This window comes from Cricetulus griseus, chromosome 2 (genome assembly GCF_003668045.3).
Source record: "Cricetulus griseus strain 17A/GY chromosome 2, alternate assembly CriGri-PICRH-1.0, whole genome shotgun sequence".
Classification (NCBI taxonomy): Eukaryota; Metazoa; Chordata; class Mammalia; order Rodentia; family Cricetidae; genus Cricetulus; species Cricetulus griseus.
In genome coordinates, this window is record NC_048595.1 from 266,347,102 (window position 1) to 266,372,922 (window position 25,821).

The following is a 25,821-nucleotide window of genomic DNA, read 5'->3' on the forward strand; positions in this document are numbered from 1 at the left end:
GCGATCCTGAACCAGCTGTTTGGCCTGCAATGGCTCTTGGGTAAGGGAAGTCCCAAAGAGGCAGTTGTGGAGAGCAGCAGGAGGACCAGACACTGACAAACCAAGAGACCATAGGAAGCCTGGCTTAGGGAAGTGTGGAAGGAAAAATCAGTCTTTAGTGGCCAGGAGCACATCACAATGATGGGGATAACCCTGGAGTTTCACAGCTCTGCTCCTGGGGCCAGCAGGTGGATTAAACCCCATAGCCATATATCGTATTTACTGCTCTAGAGGATGAGAATTCTTTGGTTCTAGGATGTGCTCAATACCCACAGCTGACTCTTCCATCAGGGTGACTGATGCTCAGGAGGCCTGAGAGTATAAAGACAGGTCTTCTTCCTGGACTGACTTCAGTGCTTTGGTCGCTCTCCACACTCCCAACAGCTGGGGAGACAAACACCCCCTCCAGCTACAATAACAGCCCCTGCAGGGGTACAGCTTGGGGATTCTAGCAGAGGTCACAGAACATGCCCAGCCCAGACTGCAGGGCTAAGTATGGCTGTTGTCAGTTGTTTTTAAAAACTCTTTTCGACTCTTTACTCTTTGTGTCTTTTGGGGACCCTGCCACCCAGCTTCCAAGTAAATCCACACGGAGACTTATTATTACTTATGAATGACCGGCCTTAGCTTGGGTTATTTCTAGCCAGCTTTTCTTAACTTAAATTACCCTGTCTACCTTTTGCCTCTGGGCTTTTACCTTTCTCTATTTCTGTATATCTTTCTTTACTTCTTACTCAGTCTTCCTCTCCTCCTGATTCTCACTCCTCTATCCCTCTCCCCAACCCCCTCTGTCCTTTCTCCAGCCTCACTATTGGATGTTCAGCTACTTATGAGACCAATCAGGTGTTTTGGATGGCCAAAGCAACACAGCTTCACAGAGTTAAACAAATGTAAAATAAAATAATGCAACACATCTTTGCATAATTAAAACAAATGTTCCATAGTATAAAAATTTAACAAATCTTAAATTAATATTCCACAACATATGGCCAATATAGAGGTACATGAAGAAGGAAACCCATCAAGGTACAGACAAGTCTGTCCTACATCAGACATGTGTCCAGCATAGGCTTAGCAACTGTAAAAACCACAGGGAAGGTAAGCGCCCATTAATTCAGCTGACCCCCCTGCACGCCCAGGGCCAAGAGTCTCCCGTTTTCAGAAACAAGCTACTCCAATATCTCATCTTGTTTTTTAAATTAATGTTGTTATTATTTTATTTATATGAGTGTCTGTGTGTCTGTTTGTATGTGTTTGAGTATATGTCCGAGTGTGTGTCTGTGTATATGTCTCTCTGTGTGTGCCTGTCTGTGTATGTATGTGTCTCTCTGTGTGGGTGTGTCTATCTGTGTATGTGTCTGTGTGTTCATCTCTCTCTCTCTCTGTGTCTGTCTGTCTGTCTCTCTGTCTGTGTGTGTGTGTGTGTGTGTGTGTGTGTATGTGTGTGTGTGTGTGTGTGTGTGTATATCTGTGTCTGTGTCTGTGTGAGTAAAGCCCAAGGTAGGAAGGTACCCAAGGGGGCCAGAAGAGGGTATCAGATCCTTTGGAGCTGGAGTTACAGGTGGTTGTGAGCTGCCTGACATGAGTACTTCTAACTGAACCTGGGCCTCTACAAGGGCAGCAAAAACTCTTAACCTCTCAGGCCCAGTTCAGCTCCTCCTTCCCTACTCCCTCATCTCACTATGTAGACCAGACTGGCCTCTAACTCACAAGGATCCACCTGCCTCTATCTCCCAAGCACTGGGATTAAAGTTGTGTGCCACCACACCCAGCCCCCTTTTGATCGATTTTTTTGCATTTGAATTTTTTTTTTTTTTGTTGGTTTTTCGAGACAGGGTTTCCCTGTGTGTGTAGCTTTGGAGCCTATCCTGGCACTCGCTCTGGAGACCAGGCTGGCCTCGAACTCACAGAGATCCACCTGCCCCTGCCTCCAGAGTGCTGGGATTAAAGGCGTGCACCACCAACGCCGGGCTGCATTTGAATTTTTAAGTGTTCATATTTTTGTTTGCTTTATCTTTCATGCATCCATCTAATCTTGCTTGTGCACATTTTCACTATTGGGCAATAGATTTTCATTTCCATAGCTTCTTCCTTTCCTCTCCTTCCTGACATCCAATAGTATGCATTTGTTTTATCTGCCTGTGTTTGTGTGTGCGCACGCGCATCCGTGCAGTACATGTGCCATGGTGTACATGCACAGGCCAGAGGACAACTTTGGGAATGAATTCTCCATCAGGAACTGAACTTAGGTCATCAGTTTTGCACAGCAAGTGCTTTTGCCTGCTGAGCCATTTTGCCAGCCCAACACTCAAGAGTATTTCACTTCACATTATTGATTTTTATAAAACACTCTCATGCTTTCATTTTTTAATCCATCTTCTTACACTTATCTAATTCATCTTCTTGCACTTACTTTGTCAAAATTAGGTAATTAGGTAAGTGTAAGATGATAAATTAAAAATATTTTGAATTATTGGAAAATCTTATTTTCCAAACTTCTGCCCCTTCTCCCCCTTTTTTCATTTCTTTTATTTAACCTCACGTCTCTCAAATTCCTTCCCCTTTCTTTCCTCTTTTTCTATCTCACTCACTTGTTAGTTCCACAGTTCTCTTCAATAATATTTAAATTCACAACACACTCTATAGAAGTTTTAGCTTGGGGTGGAGAGCAGGAATCTTTATATTCAAGTAGACTACTCTCGGAAGTTTCAATCTCAGTGAGGAGTAAACAAGCTGCTGTACCACTAACCACACAAGATACAGACACTTAAAATCCACTAAAACATCACTATTAACAGAGAAATTCAATTCAGAACCTTGAGAGAATGTTAACAACATGGAAGAAAAAGCCAGAAAAGTGGATGAGAAAAATCAGCAGCGTGGAAGAAAAATTCTTCAAGGAAATTGAGATGGGGGCACAGAATTGTTAGAAGTGAAGAACTCAAATGGAATCTGAAGTAGAAAGTATCAAGAGACTCACCAAGCAGAAGAAAAGAGTACGTCCTTCCCTTAAAAAGGATGATGATAAATAAGCAAGATCACAATATCCAGTAACTAACTCCAGGATGCAACCAACAAACCAGACCTAAGCATCCACAGGATTCGAGAAGGTACCCAGAGAAACACTAACACATGGAGACTCTATTCAGTGAAATTATAACAAGAAAGAGGAAGAAATAGACATTTTAACACAAGAGACATTTTAGAATTCCAAATATACATTACCAACAGAAGAATATCTCTGTGACAGGTCATGATCAAGATGTCAAAAATGGAAAGCAAAGAAACAATATTAAAGTTATGGGGGGGTGAACTCACCCACAAGGGTAGAAACAGCAATATCACCAGATAATTGTCAACAACCCTAAAAGCCAGGAAAACATGGGATGACATACTTCAAGTACTGAAAGTGGATAATTTCCAACCAAGACTAATATATCTAGCAGAGGTATCCTTTAAAATTATGGAAAAATGAAGACATTACAAAATAAGTACAAACTCAGGCAGTTCATGACCACCAAGCCAGCGCTGCAGAAGCACTTAAAGGAATACTATATACAGAGTAAAGAGAAAAGACAGTCTCTGTCACAGAGACAGGAAAGAACAGAGTAACAGATGAGCAAAGGACCCTACAAAGAATTCATTATACCCACACTGTAAATCTGGAAAACCCTAATACCAATAAGGAAGAAAGTACAGGACAAACAATAATCCAACTAAACAACAAAACCACAGCAATCAGTGACATCTCTTAATATTAACCTTAAGTGTTAATGGCTTCAATTCACCAATAGAGTTAGGGACTGTCACATTGGATTAAAATCTAAGATCCAGGGCTTCGGATACAGCTGCATTGGTGAGTGCCTACACTAGAGGCAGGAGGGTCAGAAGTTCAAGGGCAATGTATACTACACGGTAAGTCTGAGGCCAGCCTGAACTACCATAAAACTCTGTACACAGACACAGACACACACACAGACACACAGACACACACACACACACAAAAAAAAAAAAAAACCTAAAAAATTTAAAAAATAAATAAAATCTGGAAAAAAAATAGATGTAGTGGCTCACACCCTTAAGTCCTCAAGAAGCAGAAGACCCATCTCTGTGAGTTTGAGGCTAGCCTGGTCTACATAGTAACTAATAGGATAGCCAGGGTTACATAGTGAGACCTTTTCAAAAAATAATAATAATAAACAAAATTGTACATGTGTGTATTTATGTGTGTCTGTCATGAAGCTGGAAGGGACTCTGAGAAGTGAAGAAAGAGCTAAGGTGGGAGGGGTGTGGGGGTGATGGAATCCAGGTGGTAAGAAGCAGAAGGGGAGACCCAGAGAAGGGGGAACCAGCCACAGACAGGGATCACAGCGAGAGCAGTGGGGAGCATACCAGATGAGATCAGAGCACAGTGACACCAACTATGAAAATGCCAGGTGAAACCCATGGATTTTGTGCTAACAACAGCAAAAAAAAAAAAAAATGTTAAGTGAGGGGCAAGGAAGGTACTCTCATTTCTTAGTTCACTTACAGAGTCAATGTTTGTGTGCTTTTCCTCTTGACTGAATTTTCAACTTGATATTAAATGTTATTTAAAACAACAAACAAAACCAAGACAGGACTTAGAAGACTCCATGGCAAAGGCTAGGTGAACACATGTGGGTGGTGGCTGTGCTGAGTCTCCAGAGGTGGCCCTCATGATTCCCTCTTGCAGCACACTGCTCTTCACTGCTCTGGGGATGGCTGAGTTCTTTTCCTTCTTGAGCAGAGTCTTTGAACTGCAGCGGTGCTGGGAACGGTAGCTCACACCTCTAATCTCAGTACTTGGCAGTCTGAAGCAGGAGGATGGTGAGTTCAAGGCCAGCCAGGGATACTTAGCAAGATCCTGGGGTGCTGCTGGGGGAGAGAAAAGGTTACTTGCTGAATGCTCAGACCTGAGACTAGAGGCTTTAGGCTTGATGTTCCAGCCTCAGCAGACACCACACAAGAAAAGACTTGTGGATTGCACACGCTTGTAAAAGTTCCAGGTGCACCATCAGGAGAAGGAATAAATGAGTTACTTGGGGTCACCAGTTTTGGGGGTAGATGCTATGCAGCAAAGGATAAGAGAAACAGGCTAAAGTTGTATAGCCATGTACAAGAATCTATTTTAATAAAAATATCACGGGTTATCTCCTTTTTAATTTTATTTTAATTGTATGTATATGTATGTGTGTGTGCGCATGCATAAAAATGCCTGAGGAAGCCAGGAAAGATAGATATTGGGTGCTTTGGGGCTGGAATTACAGGTGGTTGTGAGCTACCAACATGAATGCTAGAAAGTTAAACTCCAGTCCTCTGGAAGAGCAGTACACATTATTAACCGACGAACCAGTTCTCCACCCCACGTATGGTCATTTCTTTTTTTCTTCTGTTTTTTTTTTTTTTTTTTTTTTTTTTGAGACAGGGTTTCTCTGTGTATCAGGCCTGGCTGTCCTAGAACTCATTCTGTAGACCAGCTGGCCTTGAACTCACAGAGATACTCTTGCCTCAGCTTCCTGAGTGCTGGGATTAAAGGCGTGAGCAATCACCATCCAGCCCTGATCATTTCTTAAAGAAAACATTTCACAGCAAATACAGCTGTACAAGGTTTACTAGGTGGCATTTGAAATCTTTAAGAAAGAATAGATAGGTACAGGGTGGATTTTAAAATATATTTCCTAATTTAACTCACAATTTTAAATGAATAGGAGTCAGGAGAAGGCAAATCAGGAATCAGGTTAGCAGCTACTTTTTCTGGTCTCTGTTCAGCACTAAGTACTTTACTACCTTGTGATCCCACAAGGACACAGGACTGATGCTCCCACTGGCAGTGTACTCAGTCGAAGAAACGGAGGCTCAGAGGTAAGGGATTTGCTTATAGTCACACAGGAAGTTACAAAACTGAGATTTCTAATATAAAACAGCCTCCTTATTTTGCTACTTTCTTTTCCGGAGAGGTATGTTCTTTGTACTAACAACTAAAAGGAAAAACCACTATTTTGGTTCCAGGAAGTGACATGCGTGTTCTGTTTGCAATTTGGCTTCCTTTTATGTTTCAATGGTGGCACCTGGTCACGATTACATAACCTCAGGAGGACAAGGGGAAAATCCCCATATACCTTTAGACTTTTGTCCTTTTGTTGGTTTGAAGGGACCAGACCCTCACCCAGCCCCTTGCTTTGGCAGCCATGACAGGCTGAAGAAAAAACCCAGCAAGACAAAGACCTCTGACTCAGCAACATGTGCTGAGTTCCTGACCTTGCTCAATGAAGAAGTCAGATACCCTCCACGTGGCAATCAGAAGTTAGCTGGAGGGCTCTGGATGTGCTTTAAGGTAACAGTGGAATGCAGAGCATAGTGGAATGCCCTGGGAGGGCCTATAGGCCATAACAACCTACCTGCAGCTGCAGCTGGCCAATCAACACAGGACAGGTTGCCCAAGCCCAGGAGTGTACCAATCCTGAGACTGTTATGGACCCCAGAGCAAGGACTCCCCTTGCTCTATCCCAATAAATTCCCTGCCCCATGGTCCCTCTGGGTCCTTCTTGCGCCCCCCCACCCCCCGTCCCCCTAACCCCCCCCCCCCCCCGTCCCCCTAACCCCCCGCCCCCCCCGCCCCCGCCCCTATGTCGAATGGATGGAGGATCTGAGTTAATACAGTTAATTTGTAAATTAATTAAAGACTCTTTGCTTTTGCATCAGATTGGGTCTCTTGATTATTTTGAGGTTCAGAATTTTGAGGTTCAGAATTTGTGTCCCCCAACGAGCTTCTATTACATAAAATGGGATGGCGGCCCAACCATCCAGTTACAATGACTTCTCTGAGTCATCCCTCTGTGAGCTCTGGCCTTTCATTTACCCTCTGTTGCTGCTGACAGGGCCTCTCCTACTATTTACCCTTCTTCCTAAAACCTCCCTCCACCAGAGCATGGGCCATCTTTCCACTTTCAAAGAGAGCTTAATCTTGAAAGTCAAGCTGTTAAGTGGTGGTACAGTGCACACAGAAACAGGAAATAGAAGAAAATGAATCAGTTTGCCAAAGAGTGAAGTTTTCAGGTCATCACCTCTGGCAGACTTACAAATGAGATTTTCTATTCCCCCAACTCTAAAATGTTGTAAGAATTCCCACAAAGGGAAGCTGGTCTATGACCAGGGTCAGGGGTAGCTCAGTTTGTTTTTAGTCCATCATTGAGCAGCCGGCACTCACAAAGAGAGACTCACCCTCTGAAACTATAAGCCAACTCCCAAATAAGTGCCTTATTTTATAAGTTACCTTGGTCATGGTGTCTCTTCATAGCGAGAGGACAGTGACTAAGTAACCCTGTCTTAAGAGAAAGGAAGAAAGGAAAAAGGGAAGAGAAAGGGGAAGGAGGAAGGAAGGGAGGGAGACAGGGAGGGAAGGAGGGAGGGAAATGAGAAACCTATAGGACATCCAGATAGTCTAGGATACAGAAGAAAAGCTAGTATTGGAAATACAGATGCAGAAGTTATACAAAGCTGCAAGGCTAACTAGCTCACCTAGAAAGAAAATGCAGAGGGAAGAGGTCTCCAAGGATTGAGCTCTGAGGTCCCCAGCATTTGGGAGCTTGGAAGAATAGCCAGCAAGAAGCAAAAGGAGATTTCAGGGACATAGAAAAATAAGGCAGGTATGTTACAGGATACCACAGAAGGAGCTGGGGACCGTGTTAAAGGATGTGGACTTGAACTTGACCCCTTGGCATAAACATCAGCCCCCAACTTCTTTGTCTTTTAGCCAGTGTAAAGGAATCATGTAGAGAAGTCTGGACCCCTCTGCTCACTCTGCCTCCGTGGAGACATTAACTGCTCTGGTTGGCAAATGTGAGCAGAATTAACCTGGCAGGCTTGCTCAACCCTTTCCCTCTTGGGAGCCGGTGGGTTTTCTTCCCTGCTTCCCCAGGGGTGGCTCTGCTCAACCGGAGACATCTGAGCTTTCCTGGTTTGTATAGGGCCCCAGCAAGAAAACAGTGCCACACCCCTTGGCAACCTCAGCAGAAAGTGTTTCCCAGTGGGGTGAGACTTAATGGTGAGAGAGACTGCAGTATAAGCAATCCTTTTGTTCAGGATTTCTGTAAGAGGGTCAGAGAAATGAGATACTGAGTCTAGAAAGAGTGAGTGTTTACAAGAGATAGCTGATGTGACAGCAGGATTTGGGTATGCCACGATGGGGCAGAATGATGCCATGGTGCAGGCCGATAATGGCACAGGAATGGGAGGGATTATTCCGGGACAAAGAAATCCCTAAGCAGCAGAGAGAGGATGGGACCAAGAGCACAGTGGGGAGGAGCATGGGCATCCATGGTGACAGAAGTGAACAGAAGTGAACTTGCAGGCGGGAATGAACGGAGGTGAGTTGGTATGGGAAGGGTGTGGGATTGCTATGACTAATTCTGTTTTCTGAGAATAAGAATCAAAGCTCCAATGTGAGATGCAGTGTGGGGCTCAGATGTTGGAGGGGAGGTGAAGACACAGGGAAATGGGGGACTGAAGGGACAGACGGCAAGACTTGTAGAGTGCACTTGGGCCTGTTTGGCACTGTCCTCACAATTTCAGAGTGAAACCAGCCAGCTTGGTTATGGATGTCTCCCCAGTCACCTTTGGTGAGAGGACTGTTTGTCAGCTTTGGGTCTTTCTCAGGTAAGACACCAAGACACCAGACAAAGAATGTCCATGTTAAGGAGTGGGGGGGGGGGAACAGTTACATAATGGAGGAAGTCAGCCAGAGCAAAGGAAAAAGCACAGTTCCAGGACTAGGGGCAACTGTGGGTTTTGGAGATGATAAAACAACTGATAATGACAAGATTCTGGGAGCAGTAATGGACCTGGTGGAGGTGAAAAGGGGACAATGGAGAGAAGCCAAAATGCAGGAGTAGTTATCAACAAGGATGAGGAATTGCCAGGGGCATGACTGGGCTGGTTCTGGAAAAGGAGGTGTTACTGTAGGTACAGGGATGGAGGTGTGTGTGTGTGTGTGTGTGTGTGTGTGTGTGTGTGTGTGTGTGTGTGAGAGAGAGAGAGAGAGAGAGGGAGAGAGAGAGAGAGAGAGAGAGAGAGAGAGAGAGAGAGAGAGAGAGAGAGAGAGATGGGGAGGGAACCAACAAGACTGAATGGGGCTGGAGTGCAGCAGGCTCTGTGGAGGAGGGTGGGTAGCAGGCTGGAAAGCACAGTGAGGAACAAGAAAAACATCTCTGTGGGATGAGAAGTGGCCTGCATAGAAAGAAACAAGTCTAAGGCTGGCATGGGTGAGGGAGGCGGGGAAGGCAACACCCTGAAGCAAGGGGCAAGGTTACTGCAGAGAAAGTCAGGACTGCAGAAAATTTGGGGGTGTCTCTGGCACCCCGAGAGCCAGAGGACACACTGGAAGGACTTTGGGAGTGAGCTAGAAGTGTGAAGGAAAAACCCTGGGGACAGGGAGCATTCAGAGAGGCTAGACTTCTGGTACTGAGGTGGACAGACTTGTAGAGCCTGGCAGCATCATGACACAGGTGGGGGAATCAATTCCCATGAGAACCTATACCTGCAGGCTGGTCACCTAGGCCACATGTGAGGGAAAGACATGTGGCACAGATGCGGAAATAGTTATGAGAGCCCCAAGTTATCGTTAGGGTTTTATTGTTGGGCTGCCAAGACAGCTCAGTGGGGTAAAGGGCTTACAGTGCAAGCTTGACAACCTGAGTTTGATTCCTGGAACCTACGGTGGAACAGGAACATCCACTCTGGAAAGTTGACTTCTGACTCCCACACATGCACTGTGGTGCTCATCCTACAAACACATACACACAATGATGATGATGATGAGAATGACAACGATAAACAAAAATGTAAGAAGAAATACCTATCAATGAATTTTATAATTTCATTTGGAGGCTCAGGAAAAGCTAATTGATTACCCTTCAAAGAAAATGCAAGCAAAAAAAACCACCACCACCAACAAAAAAACCCTAACCAACCAACCAATCAAACAACAACAACAACAACAAAAAACCATTTTTTTTTGTTTGTTTTGCACTGCGTTCCCAAAAAGAGTCCTTGGCCAGGGAGTTTACAAACCAAAGCACGCTTCTAGTTTGCTGGCTAAAGGAAATTAGATGACTTTGTAAAGTGGAAGCTTCTCCGAAAGATAAATAATACTTTGCCTCATTTCTTAGATTTTTTTTTGTTCGTTTGTTTTGTAATAGGGCCTAACTCTGAAGCTCACTGGCCTGAATGCCCTAGGTAGTCAAGGCTGGCCTCCAACTCACTGAAATCTTCTTGCCTTAGCTGAGCTCTGTGCGGTGAGCCACCATGCCTGGCTAAAAGTTGTACATTGGGTTTTCTTAAATTACAACATGTATGAGCGATGGGAGGTTTGGGAGAGCAAGGGCAGACAGCAAAGTGAAAATATTTAAGATTGTCAAAGCTGATACACACATCCAGTTCAACCAGGAAAGTTCATTGGATCAAACTGTGTCACTGTTTCTGTCAATGTTCTGTACTGGCTTCCATGGCACAGAGGGCAGATACATATTTAGCCCTTCTACATTTCTCTGATGTTATCTGCTGGAGATCAAAAATCAAAGTCATTCAAAGGGAATTGCTGGCTGGAGGTGCCCAGGCCCTGGGCTAGGTCTCAGGCATTGCTGGAAGAAAGCGGCTGGGGAAGGGGAGGAGAGTAGGTACCGGAGGGGTTAGTAAATGACTTTCTATGCATCATGGAGTAAGTCCATTCCAAAAGAGCAGCTGGGGGCCTGTAACACTTGCTGGCTTATCTACAGGAACAGTTCACTTCCAGAACTGAAGGCCTTTAAAAGAATCAACTGTTTTTAATTTTGTTTCGTTTTGGCATGCAGTCATTTAGAAGTGACAAGTCTGGATGGAAGCTTCTAAGAAGGGTGATAATGAGTTCTTTAGGCTCCAGTCTAAAGTCCAGGCTCCCCAGACATCTTGTTGATAGTATTATCACATCTTTATCTAGAGGCTTCTTTAGTCCCAGCACTAGGAAGAGAAACTGTAAGGGTAGGAACTATCTTCCACCATCCCCACAGTAAACACTATGGTGAGGAGTAAATGAAAGCATTTGAGAATGGTCCAAGTCAGAGGCAGAAGAAAAAAACAGAGTGTGCATTTTATTCTTGATATAAAAAGTCTATAACTCTGTTTTTTAAAGATTTTATTTATTATGTATACAACATTCTGCTTCTATGTATATCTGCACACCAGAAGAGGGCACCAGATCTCATAACAGATGGTTGTGAGCCACCATGTGGTTGCTGGGAATTGAACTCAGGACCTCTGGAAGAGCAGCCGGTGCTCTTATCCTCTGAGTCATCTCTCAAGCCCATAAAATCTATAATTCTTGACCCATCTACTGAGTTGTATTTGCCAATGGTTCCCAGACAAAATTTAATGTATTTTTAATAAGGAAAGAAAAAAAGTGGATTGGGGAAGGGGGTCAGAAGAGCAAGAAAAAAGGAATAGTTATTGGGACTGGGTATAGTTCAGTGCTGGAGTTTTTGCCTAGCATGCATGAGAGCCCAGGTTCAGTCCCCAGTAAATATGGGGACATGTTGTAAAATAAGATGTGGTGGCATATGCCTATAATCTCAGTGCCACAGAGGTTGAAGCAGGAGGCTCGGGAGTTTAATGTTATCCTTGGCTACACCGTGAGTTTGAGGTCATCCTGGCCTATAAAACACTATTGTAAAAACAAAACAAAACAAAAGATCACAGTTGGAAGTAGATGGAGAGAACCTTATTGATGAGGACACCAGCTGATACAGGATGTACAGAAACCATGCTGGGGCAGGCAAGGTGGCAGTGGGCAAAGGCCCTGGCTACCAAGCCTAATGTCCTGAGTTTAGTATCTGAAAACTATATGGTAGGAGAGAACTGACTTCTGTAAATTGTCCTCTGACCTCCATACTCCTGCTGTGCCATATCACCACCACCACCAGCACTCTCTCTCTCTCTCTCTCTCTCTCTCTCTCTCTCTCTCTCTTTCCTAAGTGCCATTTAAAATTTTTAAGAGTTCTGCAAGAGGGAAATGAATCTAAGTGAACACTAATAGAAGACTGCTACACTATAACACTACAACAAAGAAATAGAGAGGAGAAAAAGGATGATGGGAGAAGGGGCAAACTGGAACTGATCTGGAAACTTCTTCCGTGATGGCTATTCAAGGTACTGGAAGGTGTTGTCTAGACAGGCTGCTGGGAGGAAAACTCAATATTCTACTCTACAGACCCTAAGTGCTCCATTACTGACCTTCCATGAAAGGTGCTCCTGCTGGGCCAATAGTCACGTGACTATTGGGGTTAACCAACTACTTTCTGATTCCATCCAGAGGAGGAAATTTGTGTCTGGTACAGTAAAACTGGAGAAGATGTAAGCCTAATGGGCAAGCTGTTGCTGCTGTACTGCTAAATAGGCATGCTATCCCTGTCAAATGGCCTTCTAAACATGTGTTCTCACCCTGTGGTCAGTTTCAATCTGAGACGCTTCCTGCAGAAGGTGTCATCTACCGAAGAGGCTCATAACTGGTCAAAGTATTGAGAGCAAGTGACTGTGGAATGCTCAGCATTACATAGGACATACACATCAGTCATTTCAAGGCTTGGAGAGCATTGCAGTAGAGGGAACAAAAGAACGTAAGAGCTGGAGAATGGGATGCAGTGATATAGAACACTGTCTTCTGGGCATGGTAGGACCATCACACTCTTGAACTCTTAGTAGCTGTGATTTTGTGCAAATGCCCTACACAAGATTGGAGCTGTTGATACTCTGGTGTGGGGAGAGCTCAGGAGGCTCCACCCACCACTGAGGATCTGTAGGCAGTTGATGGATGAAAAAACATTTTCTTCAGTGGCATAGCCACTGTTAAGCTGCTTTGACTCCTAACCGCTCATCCGCGGTTCTGTAAGCAGCCCTAATTAAACTCAGTGGGTCTCACACACATGAAAGACATAATAGTAGAAAGACGATTCAGAGAAGAGAATCAGGGGGTAAGAAGGACAAGAGATTAAGAGGGGGTGACTATGATAAAAGCATACTTGCATGAACATGTAATGAGATTCATTGTTGTGTGTCACTAATGTAGTCTAATAAAGCATGTTTTAAAATAAACAAAATGGATTTTGTAAGTGCTTACTCATGTAAACACTAAATTCTAGCTCAGTTGTGGGGTTATAAAGGGAGAAAGTATACAGGCTGCAGCAGGAAGGCACCAACTGTGAGACATTAGGATGATCAGAAGCTTACATCAAGGCCCAGAGCATGGAGTTGGGGGTAGTAGAATCCAGGCTAGAGTCTAAATTTGGGTAAGATGATCTTGGCCCAGGCATCAACAGGACAAGACACTGAGTCGTATGTGGAGTAAGGACAAAATGGCATTCTATGCATAGCCTTCTGTTTTTCTTCCTTAGAGACCTTACTCTCCCAGGTCAGCCTCAGTGGTCCTAAAAACACTGTGGACCCATACTCCTAAAGAACACGTCCACAGATAGGCCTCATCACATGTAAAAATGTAGTTTCCACCACCCCACAGACTGCTAACAAATGATGAAGGAGGGCTGGGGAGATGGCTCAGTGTGTAATGCACTTGCCCCACAAGCCAGACAATCTGAGTTCAGATTCCCAGAACCCATGTAAAAAGCAGACATAATAGCTCATGCATCTGTAATCCCTCCAGTGTGCCCCTACCAGAGAATGGGAGGGACACAGAGGAATCTCTAGCTGCTTGCCAGCAAGCTACGCTGGTATACACCACAACAGTCAAGAGAAACCCTGTTCCAGGCCGGGCGTTGGTAGTGCACGCCTTTAATCCCAGCACTCGGGAGGCAGAGGCAGGCGGATCTCTGTGAGTTTGAGGCCAGCCTGGTCTCCAGAGCGAGTGCCAGGATGGGCTCCAAAGCTACACAGAGAAACCCTGTCTCGAAAAACCAAAAAAAAAAAAAAAAAAAAAAAAGAAAGAAACCCTGTTCCAAACAAGGTGGAAGGTAAGGACTGACACCTGAAGTTGTCCTCTGACCTCCACCTGTGCGCCTTGGCATGTGGGTACCCGCATCCACACATGCGCAGGCACACACACACACACACACACACACACACACACACACACACACACACAGAGAGAGACACACACACACACACACACACACTCACCACTCATTTCTCTATACTTCCACCTCTTCCTGACAATGCTAGCTTGGTCTGGCGCTCCCTGCAGTGTTGGGCTCACATAGACTCATCTCTCGCTGTTACTGTTACTGTTACCTCCTAGCATCATGAGTCTGGAATAATCTCTTCTATTCACCTTCCCTGCTATACTGCTTGTTTTATGTTGACTTCACACAAGCTGGAGTCATCTGAGAGGAGAGAACCTCAATTGAGAAAATACCTCTATAAAACTGGGCTGTAGACCAGCCTGTAGGGCATTTTCTTAATTAGTGGTTGATGGGGAGGGTCCAGCCCATTGTGGGTGGTGCCATCGCTGAGATGGTGGTCCTGGGTTCTACAAGGAAGCTTCACGAAGAAGCCATGAGGGGCAAGCCAGTAAGCTGCACCCTCCATGGCCTCTGTATCAGCTTCTGCCTGCAGGTCCCCATCTTGTTTTAGTCCCAGCCCTGACTTCTCTCAGTGATGGATCATACCTGGAAGTGAAAGTGGAGTAGACCCTTTCCTTCTCAAGATGCTCTTGGTCATGATGCTTCATCACAGCAATATTAAGCCTAACTAAGACACCTGGCCCCCAGTGTTGATCACTTGTTCTCTTTGGTGTGGAGTGCCTACCTCAGTTTCCCCAGATGGTTTTCATTTGCTATTCCAACAAAGACTCACTCATCAGGAGGCCCCCCTAGTGAGTGGAGACACCTCATCAGAGACCTCTCCTCTTGCACATTCCATGACCCTCTTCCCCTGTATCCTCATCCTAACCTCTCTGGTATTTGGTATTTCGGCAAAGAAGACTTTACCCGTAAGTATACCTGAAAGTGGAAGTTTGCTAAAATGTAACTTCACTAAAAACATGAACCTTTTTTTTTTTTTCTGAGTTGGGGTGGGCAAAGAGCAAGGTTGAGACAGTCTTTCTATGGAGCACACTGTGTAGACCAGTCTGGCCTTGAACTCACAGAGATCCTCCTGCCTCTGACTCCTGAGTGCTGGGATTAAATACAGGGTGTCATGTATCCCAGCCTGGACTCTATTTGATGCACAGCTGCAGATGACTTTGGCCTTTGGAGCCTTCTGCCTCCACTTCAAGTGCTGAGATTACAGGGCTGTGCCACCCTGCCCATGTATGTGGCTCTGGGAATCAAATCAACCCCCCCCCCCCGAGTGCTACACAGGCACTCTACCAACTGAGCCACATTCCTAATTCTGAGTAAAGATTTTGCCTAATGAATTAATTACATGCTTCTTTACTCTAAGACTATGCTAAACAGAGCCATCTTCACCAATAACTAAGATTATAATGAAATATAGTATAGGTCTGCACTTCAGAGCCAGCTGGAAGACTTCCATGAGGGCCATTCCTTCTGCATGGGTCTCAATGGCTAGACTAGGGAGGGAGACTCTGAAGCATAAGTCAGAGGCAAGAGTTTAGACCAGTGAGTGACCTTACAGATTTTTTAGCCTCCTGCCCAGAAAGAAACAAAAGCTGCAAAACACTTGTGTTTGCTGCTATGACAATTTCTTCCTGCCTTGAGATTCTAGACAAGTCAGAACTGAACTCGTTAGAGGCTGTCTACCGAGTTACTAGTTTAAAGCCTGACACAGTAGCATATACTTGTAATGTCAGTACTGGGGAGTGGAGGCAGGAGGATCAGGAGTTCAAGGTCATCTTTAGCTACATCATGAGTTCTGAGCCATTTCAGGCTATGAAACCCTGTTTCAAAACAATAGCAAAGTAGTTACAAGACATCTCTATAATTCTGTTTGTTTTCAGTGCTATGGATTGAACCAGAGTGTTGTCCATGAAAGGCAAGTGCTGTATCGCTGAGCTGCATCCCGGAATGCTTCCACTGTGACCCTCTCATCTTTTTAACATTTACGAGGCTAATGTTAGTTCTTACATCTCTTTGTTTTCCCATGGTACAATGTTTATTATAAACACACGATAAATGTCTATTGAACCCACAGTTATAAACCCAAGTAGGTTCTGTGGCTCTTCCTGTCATTGTGATAGTTAGAAATTTAGAAAAATAGTTGGAAACTGCTGTTGAGGCTGTGTAGGTTGAAGGGAAAGTAGACCTTAGCGGCTTGGTGGCCATACTCTTCCTCTCTGCATCTCTGCTACCATGTGACTTCCAGGCTTTTTAACAATTGCTCTTTAACACTTAATTTAAAAAATTTATTTAAAAATGTAAACTTTATTATTTCTTCTCTTCTCTGTTGAGCAAAGTAAAACACGGCCGATACAAAATAATTCAAGAAACAGAGAAATTCGAAAGAAATTAGGGTAGGACTTAGTGGTGGGGTGCTTACCCACCTCATGTGAGGCTCAGCCCCCAGCCCACAAAGAAAGAGGAAAAAAAAAACCCAGAAATAAGGTGTAATTGAGCATTTATAGTGAGGTTCCTAAAGATTGCTCCTAGAGATAACCACTGCTCATCTGCATGGTTTTAGTGTCTATGTATATGTGCCCAGCTATGCTGAAGGGACACATACACACACACACACACACACACACACACACACACACACACACACACGCACAGATGACTAGGCTATAGATGGTTTGTTTATAAATTTATCAACAGTGTGTTACAAGTGTCATCTATGTCAATAAACCCATAAATGTCTAATGAAAACCCTAATTTGTTTAGTAAGTCTGTGTTGAAGGACTTTCAGGGCCGTTTGGTCTTTTGCTTTTATTAATCAATGAATTGTTTATTCATTTCATTCATAGCTTGTATTAATCAATAAATCATGTATTCATTTACTCAAATATCTACAACTTTCTTCCTTTTCAGAATTTGAGTTGAAGTCCTCACATTCAGGGACAATGGGAACAGCTCTGAAGACAGCTTATCAGAGAAATCTGTGGCCCACATACCACAACACAACAGAACCAGTCGGGCAGCTTTCAACCCCCACCTTTCACCTCAGGCATAGATCACATAAAGCTGGAAACCTGAATCCAGACTGATGAGGAGCATGTCACAGTAAAAGTTACAACCCGTGTGTCATCCCCCATCCTGTCCCCATCCCTCAGCCTTGTCCGTTTCTCTCCTGCTGAAAACAAAGTGAGCATGCGCACTCTGAGAATACTCAATGCCCGAAGGGAAGAAAGGACAGAAAATCTCTCTCTCTCTCTCTCTCTCTCTCTCTCTCTCTCTCTCTCTCTGTATGCTATGTGTATGGACTTCTGGCTAGGGACCATTCTTGGGAGAGTTTGCTTACTAGGCACCAAGTTTAAGGACATCAAGGACAATGCTAATTTCCTGCCCGAATTCTGAAAACTGAGGGAGGAAGAACAGGATTGTGAGAGGGAGGAGTCCACAGAGGGGACAAATGAAGTAAAATCCATAGAGGTCTTCCAGGTGGGCACTGTGTTGTCTTTCCTGGGCCCCCAGGAAGCCTGTGTGCTGGGTCTAGGCACTGAGGCTGAGGAGTAGGCTGCCTGGATCAAGCTCAGGGAACGAATTCCAAGGACAGGGATGTAAGGAATTCTGCAGGGAGTGAGAAGCCACACTACAGGTACAGACAGCAGCAGGCATGAAAGAGGACAGTCAAATTGCACCAGCTAAGGAGAAAGATTTAGGGCTTTCCATTGACTCCTCACCCACTTCCCAGCTTTGATGGTTGAGAAGCAGCCCCGGGGAATACTTTTCTAAAACAGACTCAAAAAAAAAAAAAAAAGCATTCACTACATGTAATTCTATCATCCATTATTTCATGTGATCATGAAAGTCGATTGCTGAAATCAATTAAATACATCTCAAATGTACAAATATATACCTTAAAGAGAAACTTGACTATTTAATATGACTTGAAATTATAAGACAGTTTTTGACATTCTTCTGTCAGTTTTGACTTTATACTAATGACAACATGACTGAGTCATAAGAAGACCAGGGTTCCTTCAAATTCCCACCACTGGAATGCATTTACTTTGATATCGAAGTTAACAAGTTGGTAACAATTGGTAAAGTTTCCATCCCGGAAGTTGCTTCTATCAGAGAGGAGGAGATTACAAATCCCCTTTCTATTTCAAAGTCATGTAGGTTGGTGAATATCTGTCAAGAAGTCTATAGAGTTTGGGTGACTTTTTGTTTATTTGTTTGCTTTTCCAGACTGTGTAGCCTTGGTTATCCTGGAACTCACCATGTAGACCAGACTGGCTCCAAACTCATAGAGATCCACCTGCCTCTGCCTCCTGAGTACTAGGATTAAAGGATGCTACCACACCCCACTCTCAAGAGGTTATTATTTTATGTCTGCTTGCTTGCCCAGGTGTCTGTGCACCTTGTGCACGCAGGGCTCATGGAGGCCAGAAAAGGGTGTCAGATCCCCTGGAGCTGGAGTTACAGGCTACTGTGAGCTGCCTGCCCTGGGTACTGGGAGCTGAAGTTACATTCTCTGTAACAGCAGCAGGTGCTGCTGAGCCACCTCTCCAGCTTCACAGGTGACTTTTGCTTGAGGAAATGGGTTAAAACCCTACCTCAACTTCTCCACTGTCGCAAGATTTCCAGTGTTGTGAGCCTCCAGTTTCTTCTTCAGGAGGCAGTGTAGACAGGACACTTTCTCTCATGTTTCCTTCATGCAGGGGCATCACTAGCACAATAGCAAGATTTGCACCTGTGTTACAAGGCAACACTTCTCCTATCTCTCTCCTAAAGAGAGTGGAAGACTTGAGAAATCATTTTAAGCTTGTCCCTCAGAGCTAATGGCTTGACTTCTATGTGGAAGAGAGAGATGATCTCGTACTCCCAGTTTTTCACAAGTACAAACAAGCAAAGAACAAACCTTTTTAAATGAGGTCATTTCAGGCCCCTGAGAAGCAGAAAGCATCACCTAAGACTTCCCATGGTCAGGCCTGTGTGGTCAATCCACCCTGGGCAGAGAGCAACAAAAGTTTTGGTTTGTGGCATGTCCTTACCAAAGGAGCAAACTAGGTATATCGCTAAGTGTACAGACAAGGCCTGGTGGAATTAGGCTCAAGATTTTTCATTAAGACAGTGGAGATGTCTGAAACACTCAAAAGTTTACATTAACAGTCACTTTAAGAAGATTTATTTTTATTTATTATTTTATATGTGTGTGTGTGTGTGTGTGTGTGTGTGTGTGTGTGTGTTAGTGTTTTGCCTGCTTGTGTATGTGTGTGTCATATGCATGCAGTGCCTGTGGAGGCCAGAGAGGGCACCAGATCCCCTGGAACAGAAGTTACAGTTGTGAACTGTCATGTGGGTGCTGGGAATCCAACACTGGTCTCTGGAAGAGCAGTAAGTTCTCTGAAGTGCTGAGCCATTTCCCCAGCCCAAGAGGAACTTACTACATAGATTTTGGTTTTATTTCTTGGTACTAAATATAGAAGTAGCCATATTTTCACATATCTACTTTTCTCTTTTTTAGTTTTTGTTTTGCTGTTTGTGTTTGGTTTGGGTTTTGAGACACTGCCTTTCCAACCCAAAATTCTGAGATTAAAGGTATGCACTTCCTACAGGTATGAATTGTTCCTTTATTTTCACAAATCCTTTTTTTTTTCATTTCACTGCATTGTTCTGATGACTAATATTAAGATTTCCTGGAATTCTTGATAGTACTTGAAAAAGAGATGTAAAATTTGTTATTTTGCATTAAATGTCATGAAGTCTAAAACAGAAGTGGGAACAGAGGCTCAAATAAGATGTCTTCCTCAATTGTTCTCTCCTTTAATGTTTGAGACAGGGCCTCTTGAGGAACCAGGAACTTGCTGGTTGACTAGACTGGCTGCCAGCAAGCCAGTGACTGTGCAGGCAGGGAAAAACCATCTGGGCGAGGTAGGAATGAAACTGTTCAGCCCAATTTTATTGTAACCAGCATGGACCAGGACTTCAAGCGTCTGGCCCAGATCATTTTTCTTTAGCCATATTTGAACACAGCACAATTTTTTAAAAAAGTATTCAGATAACAATCAATTCAGTTCCGAGTGTACAACATTATAAGACATATTTACATTGAGATTCCTTACAAAGTATATCTGGCTTCTCTCACAAGAATGGGGACTCAGAGATAGTGCCCAAGATCTAGGGTCTAGGGAGCTTGACTGGGTGGGTGTCAGGATTGGCCTGGTCCTAGGACAACATGGAAGTCACTTAGGCTGTTGTAAGGCACAAGTGACATCACACATATGACTGGGTTTTATGGTCTAAAAGCAATGCTTAAGATTTAGAGACAAAGGGTCTGGGATAAGTAAAAAACATAAATTCTGGTAGATATGGGCAGAGCCTGTCTTCATGGACAGCAGAGGGTCATGAGGTTGTAAACCTCACCATTCCTGGCATTTCAGGAAGATCAATTATGCCTCACTCCATTGAAGAGGAAAGCTGGGTCTTAAACTTTCTTGGCTTCTCCAGAGCTTATCAGCCTGCATGAGGCCTTTTCGCCCCCTGCAAGCAACCCTACTCTTGTCTGTGCCTTCCAAGTTCTGGGATTACAGGCATGTGCTGCCACACCAGATACGAAACTCAGGACCTCAGGCTTTTGTGACAAGTATTTTGCTAACTAAGCCACCTCTCCAGCACCCAAAACAGACATTCTTGTTAGGTAAAGGGGCACATGGGCTGGAGAAAAGAGTTTATTGTCTGAGAATTGTCAGTAATGTAACCAGGACTACACCATATCCCTCCTCGGTTAAATGCCAGAATGATCTTTAGTATCATGGCAACCTCAACAATCCAAATGTGTATGACATCTTTTTTTTTTAAAGTATTTATTTAAAAGATTTTTTTCATTTTATATACCAGCTACATTTCCCCTGCCCTCCTCCTGCTCTCCCCTGCATCTTCAATCCCCCAGACCCCCATCCACTCCTCAGTAAGGGTAAGTCCTCCCACGAGGAGTTAACAAAGTCTGGCATATCAAGTTGAGGCAGGACCAAGCCCCTTCCCCTTGTATTGAGGCTGAGCAAGGTATCCCACCATAGGGAATGGGCTCCAAAAAGTCAGTTCATGCACTAGGGATAGATTCTGGTCCCACTGCCAGTGGCCTCACAGACTGTCCATGCCATACAACTGTCACCCACATTCAGGAGGAATAGTTCTGTCCTATGCAGGTTCCTCATCTATCAGTCCAGAGTCAGTGAGCTCCCACTAGCTCAGATCAGCTGTCTCATGATCTTGACCCCTTTGCTCATATAATCCCTCCTCTCTCTCTTCAACTGGACTTTGGGAACTTGGTCCAGTGCTCAGCTGTGGGTCTCTGCATCTGCTTCCATCAGTTACTGGATGAAGGTTCTATGATGACAATTAGGGAAGTCACCAATCTGACTACAGGGGAAGGGTAGTTCTGGCACCCTCTCCACTATTTCTGGGAGTCTTATTTGGGGTCATCCTTGTGGATTCCTGGGAGTTACCCTGGCACCAGATTTCTCCCTAACTCCATAATGGCTCCCTCTATCAAGATTTCCTTGTGTGCTCTCTCTGTCCCTCCCACAACTCAACTAACCATTCTCTTATGCTCTCCTCCCCCTTCTCTTCACCCCTCCTTCTCCTCCCCCTCCCAATTTGCTAAGCATATCTTATCTATTTCCCCTTCCCAGGGGCATCCATGCATGGTATAACATCCCCCCAACCCCCCATCCCCAGGAAAGCAATAAGAATTTTCAGTGTCTAGCACTCTGGAGGCAGATGCAGGAGGATCTCTGTGAGTTGGAGACCTGCCTGGTCTACAGGTCTACAGAGTAAGATCTAGGACAGTCAGGGCTACACAGGGAAACCTGCAACACCCCCAGAAAAAAAAAAGAAAAGAAAAAGAAAAAAAAGAAAAAGAAAGAGTTTTCAGTATGTTTGAAGGAAAGGCTTTTTATAAAGGATCAAATCCAAATTTGGATAAACCCCTTTAAATCTCACCCTCTCATCATAGTAGACACCTGCTTAGTCTTGCTAGCCCAGGAGTCTATGCAGATTTCTTGTAATTGTAGTACATTGCTTTCTATCTGGGAAACCATTTCTCCCAGGCTCTGATTGTATGGTTCTTTTTGGACTCAATCAATGCCCAGTTGCTGAACTCCCCACTGTGACCAGGGGTCAGAATATACTCACTTCCTATCCACAGACATGTAACCCAAACCAGGCTAATGATCCACAAGCCCAAAGATTTTTCTGGTGTAACTGACAACAAGTTCTTCATTTTACAGGATCTGTTAGCTGTGATGATGATGGGGGTTAGAACTGGGAGATGGCACATAGTGGCAGAGGGTGGGAACATGCTTCCTGCAAATGCTGCCCTCACAGAAGACAGCAGAGCCAAGAAGAAGCAATGACTTGACCCTCAAGAGTCAATTGATAGGGGATGCTCTTCTGTAGAAAACACTGATTGGTCAGGCAGGAAGTATAGGCAGGACTAGGAGAATTCTGGGAAAGGTAGGCAGAGACGGGGACACCATGTAGTTATGGGGAAGATAGAATGCACCGGTGTTCTCTGGTAAGATAAGGCCATGTAGAAATACATAGATTAGTAGTTTGGGTAAATAATTAAGAGAGAGTTAGCCAGTAAGAAGCCCTACCATTGGCCAGCAGTTTAAAATTAATATAGTGTCTTTGTGTGTTCATTTGGGGCTGAGACGGCTGTGGGAATAGGCAGGACAAGAACCTCCAGCAACAGTCAACCATTCCCACAGCTGGGAACACCTTAGATTTCCCAGGTATATTAGTCAAGACAGCCCTTTTTGTTCTCTTTGATTAGAATTTGTACTTGCTCCTGACAGAGTTCTGAGGAGATCGCTGATGAAACCTAGGGCTTCTTCGTGGGGCTTTCCCCATCTACTGGTGAGGACAGAAGGAACACTGCAGTGTGGTGCCTCAGCAAATTCCCCATTGGAGAGCAAATAAGGACTAATCATCTTCGGATCATTAATTTTCCTTTATCATTCACCAGCTCAGGCCAATGTAAATAAAGACAGATGGTCCTAAGCACAATGGTCGGCTTGTGTATTCTAGCACCCATCAGTTGCAAAGTACTGTAGACATCACAGTCTGGCTACACCATCACCACACCCTCTAGCAACAATACCTGCCTCCTACACACAGTGTGGGGTGAAACAATAATGGAATCATGGACATTTGTTTTCTAACAGAGCCAAAATTTAAAGTAATAGGGATTTGGGTTGATATGATTAAAAAAAGAATAGTGTGTGTATGTGGGACCCTCCACTACTCTAAATACAGAGAAAAAGCTGCATGTCGTATAAATTAAAAATTTTAAATTAATAAATACAACCCAAATAAGAAAGTATTCTTGCATTTACTTTTTATTTGTGTGCATGTACATACATACATACATACATACATACATACATACATACATGTGGAGGTGACAGCACCTTGCTAGAATTAGGTCTCTCCTTCCACCATGAGGGTCCCAGGGATAGGATCCAGGTCATTGGGCTTAGCAGCAAGCACCTTTACCCACTGAGTCATCTCTTGGACTCAAGGAAGAGAATTTTAAAGAGGGGCTATGAAGAGAAAAGAAAATGGAAGGCGCTCCACTGTCATTGTGAACAGTCTGACTCTACCTGTCAACACCTGGGCCAGCTGCTCTCAGAGCTGGGTCTTTAGGGCCAGGCTAGGCTGAGTATGGAGGCTTCTGGCCCCAGTAGGAAGGATGAACTAGGATTCCCACATATTTAAAAAGCTACCATTGCTGTGACTGAGGAAGAGAAGAACTGGCTTTTTGGTTTTTCCCAGGTAGGCCTGGAACTCATTTCACACAGCCCAGCCCAAGATGGTCTCAAATTCACAGCAATCCTTCTGCTTCAGCCTCCTGCATTTTGAGATAACAGGTGTGTGCTGCCATCTCCAACTACTTAAAAATAATTTGAACTTTGAGGTATGAAGCCTTTGTAGATAAAGATACAGTCCTATGTCTCATAAGAATGCATTGTAAGAAGTCCATTGCTATGCATATAATCAGTATTTGACTATTATAGAATGTACTCACCTAGATGGTATAGGCCACTAACACCTAAGCTACATAGTATACAAGTGTATACATATATGTGTGTGTGTGTGTGTGTGTGTGTGTGTGTGTGTGTATGCATATATATTATATGAAATATATATGATATAGAAAATATCTTCGCAGGATTATAATAGACAAAACAACAGGAGATCAAATCAGACACAAAATAAAATGATGTAATCAGGAGAAATGGTAATGGGGAGAGAAATGAAACTGCTTTGGGCATAATATGGTTGTGGGACTAAACGTTCTTAACGAGGAGGCATATATTCAAATAGCAATACAAATACAGTACATTAAATAATATAAGAAAGTACCATGGTCATCATTATTATGATTCAGTCTGGAATCATGCATGTTACATGTTGGGAATGGTCTCTCACAGGCTAGGTAAGCGCCCTGCCATGGAGCTCTTCCCGTTCTGCTATACATTTCCATGGCTGGCAGAGCAGCAGGCTTGTGTCTGCCAGTGTCACTACACTGTGTGGTGCACTGAGCTATATGGTCAGTGGACAGTAGGAATCTTCAGCTCTATTATAATTTTGGAAGCTATTATCACATATGTGGTCTGTTTTTGACTCGGCATGGGATGTATTTGGATCTAAGAAACTAAAGTATCAAAATTATTAAGTCTTGATGAAACTAGTAGGCTAAGCTGTCCCTAGGCTATCACTAGAGCCTATAGCACCTTTGGGGTTTCCATGGCAGCCAACCCCTACCAATGGCACATTCATAACAGATACATGTTCCTAATCACAATAGGTCGTCATGTGGAGCCAAAGCCCTAAATAAGGCCGTTGGCACAGTAATTCTGGATCACAAGAATAATGACTCTGTCACTTGCTTATGTTAAAAAGAATCATTATTCAGTGAACACATTGTTTTAGCTCTTGGAGCTAACTCCCTTTGCAAACTCTGCAACTTTGGGTAGAAAGCAAATTTCCAATGGACTTTATTGCCTTACTAAGCTGCTTTCCTGGTTTGTATATATTACTTATTAACCACATTTATCAACCATCTTCTTTTCCTAGTTAAGATTAAAATAAGTCTCAGAATTTATTAATTTTATGATGAATGCATTTCCTTAATATTTGTTCCCACTTTTGCAACCACGATATTTTGTAACAGATGTTGGCTGTTCACGCGCAAGTGCACCTTTATGAAACACTGGATGCGAGATTGCTGAAGGAGCTGTTCATGCACTTCCCTGCTAATTCTTGACCTTCAGCCAATGGAATGCTACTAGCAGCCGTCCTAGCACAGAAAGGTCAACGAGCCAAAATGCAGCACAACCAGCCTGTAATCGCAAGTCTTAATTTCGCTGTATGTATAAAACAGAACAACACAATGGGAGGATCACCAGGCTGGTGACAGATAAGGAGGGCGGGAATCTGGCCCCTACCAGTTTTTTCCCTTGGAGACTCGCCTTGCAACCAGCCACCTCCTGCTTTGGTTTCCAGAGGTCTAAAATGGAGATTACATCAACAAGCCTCCAAGCCCCAACTTGTCTGAAGATGGAATCCTGGAGACCTGGTCTCAAATCCTCTTCTGATAGGATTCCCACGTGTCCTTAAGAAGGTTGACTTCACTTTGATACTTTTCAACTGG